The following is a 2,500-nucleotide window of genomic DNA, read 5'->3' as shown; positions in this document are numbered from 1 at the left end:
TTCCTTGCTTTCTTTTCCTCTTCTCTCTTTTACCTATTTATCTCCCTTGTTTCGTCCTTCTTCTGTTCCTCACACCCTCTTTCTCCTTCTGTTCCTCTCACCCTATCTTCGGTCCTCCCTCCTCTACTTTAACTCGACCCCCCCCTCTCCTCTCCCATCCCTCCTCCTGTCTCTCCCCATCCTCTTTATGGCACCCCTCTTCCCCAACTCCCCCCCCCTCTCCCTCTCTCTTTCCCTCCTAATCCTGCAATCCCTCTCTCTTTAATCCTTCTTTCCTCTACCTCTCCCCTCTCTCCTTATTGCTCACCCTCCCTCCCCATCTTCTCTCTTTGCCCTCCCGCTTCCCCATGGTCTCCCCATCCCCTCTTTACCCCCTTTCCGTTAACCCCTCCCTACCCACTCTCTTCATGTTCCCCTTCCTCCTCACCCTCTTTCTTTAACCCCTTTTCCTCCCTACCTTTTGCTTACCCCAAATCCCGACCCTCTCTTACCCTCCTCCCTCTCTCTTCCTACCCCCTATTTGCTCCCCCTTTTCCCTTACCTCTCCCTACCTTCTTTCTTTCCTTACCCCCTTTTCCTTCCCCTTCCCCCTCCTCCCTTTCCCCACCCCTTCCCCCTTCCCCCGACTCTAAAACCAGGCGTGATTGGTCTGAGGGAATTGTGAGAAGGCAGACAGACGGACATTACAGATGAGGTTGGGTGTGTGGGTGTGGGGTGTGGGGGTGTGGGTGGAAGTTGGGTTAGGGGTGTGGGTTTGGGTTGGTGTGTGTGGGGCTTTGGGGGTGTGGGTGTGGTGTGTGGTGGTGTGAGGTGGGTATAGGTGTGGAATTTTTTGGTGGAGGTATGTGGGTGGAAGTTGGGGTAGGGTTGTGTGGTGTGGGTGGAATTCGGGACGTATTGGGGTGTGGGGGCGTGGATGGGGAGAAGTGTAAGGACAGGAGAGGGTAGGGTAAAGAGACAGGGGGAGGGAAAGGGAGGGGGAAAGGTTATTAAAGATAGGAGGATTGGGGTAAGGAGGATTAAGGTAAGGAAAAAGGGTTAAGGGAAGAACATGGGGGATGAGATCAGGGGGTAGGAAAAGGGGAGGGCTAAGAAAAAGTATTAGAATAAGAGGGAGAGTAAGAATAACGAACAAGATAAGAGGAGTTGGCGTCAGGTGGGGTATAGAGAGCGAGGAACGATTAGTGGGGAAAGAGAGAGAGGGGGTTCTTAGACAAAGAGGGGGAGAGGGGAGAGGGGAGGGGGAGCTTCCCCAAGACAAGGGTTTCGAAGTTACGGGAAGGGGTTTAGGGAGAGAATGAGGGGAGGGCGTCAAAGGAGGTGGACGCGTTGATTTGATTCGAGGGGAATGGATGATGGGGTAAGGCCGAGGTGGGGGGGTAAGGGGAAGGGGGGAGAGGGGAATAGGAATGCGCGAGGAGAGGGTACATAGGGTACAGGGCAAGGGGACGGGAGGAGGGTACAGGAGAGAGGGGGGGGGGCACGAGGAGGATAAAGGAGATGAAAGAGGATAAAGGATAATAGGGTACAGAGAAGGGGGAGGATAAAGGAGATGAAAGAGGATAAAGGATAATAGGGTACAGAGAAGGGGACGGGATAACAGGAGAGAGTGTACAGAGAGAGCACAGAGAAGGGGACGAGAGGGAAGCGGGGAGGAAAGAGGGGAGGGAAGAGGGGTGGAGGGGAGGAAAGAGGAGGAGGTAAAGAGGAGGAAGAGGGGACAGGAGAGGGAAAGGAAGAGGAAATTTGGAAGCCAAGATGGTTAAGATTGTTCCCGTGATTGGTTGATAGTCATGTCTTCATTCCAACTAATCTTGCGAAAGCAAAAACATTTTCTACGGTTTTAACAAAGGAAGAGGAATGATGAAATGACATAGAGAGAGAGAGAGAGAGAGAGATGAATAGATAGATGAATAGACAGACTGATAGACAGATAGATTGATAGAAAGATAGATATAGTGTGTGTTGTGTGTGTGTGTGTGTGAGTGTGTGAGAGAGAGAGAGAGAGAGAGAGAGAGCGATAGAGAGAGAGAGAGAGAGAGAGAGAGAGAAGAGAGAGAGAGAGAGAGAGAGAGAGAGGAGAGAGAGAGAGAGAGAGAGAGAGAGAGAGAGAGAGAGAGAGAGAGAGAGAGAGAGAGAGAGAGAGAGATGAATAGATAGATGAATAGACAGACTGATAGACAGATAGATTGATAGAAAGATAGATATAGTGTGTGTGTGTGTGTGTGTGTGTGTGTGGAGAGAGATGAGAGGAGAGGAGAGAGGAGAGAGAGGAGGATGGAAGAGAGAGGAGAGAATGATGAGAGAGAGAGAGAGAGAGAGAGAGAGAGAGAGAGAGAGAGAGAGAGAGAGAGAGAGCGATATATATAGAGAGAGAGAGGAGAAAGAAAAAAAAAATAGACAGAAAGAGGAGAAAAAACAACATAAACAGAGAGGGAAATAATACGAAAAAGAATAAGAATAAGAAAAACAAGAGGAAGAAGAAGAGAGAGAGGGTTCC

General features: G+C 50.2%; 1 protein-coding gene across 1 annotated transcript in view; it reads right to left on the bottom strand.

The window, feature by feature from the left end:
* Window positions 1–2,500, bottom strand: part of LOC119585131 — a gene marked incomplete in the record, with an annotated part of 180,639 nt that overhangs the window by 54,461 nt on the left and 123,678 nt on the right.

This window comes from Penaeus monodon, chromosome 3 (genome assembly GCF_015228065.2).
Source record: "Penaeus monodon isolate SGIC_2016 chromosome 3, NSTDA_Pmon_1, whole genome shotgun sequence".
Classification (NCBI taxonomy): domain Eukaryota; kingdom Metazoa; phylum Arthropoda; class Malacostraca; order Decapoda; family Penaeidae; genus Penaeus; species Penaeus monodon.
Note: the sequence above shows the minus strand (reverse complement) of the source record. Positions and strands in the feature narration are given on the sequence as shown.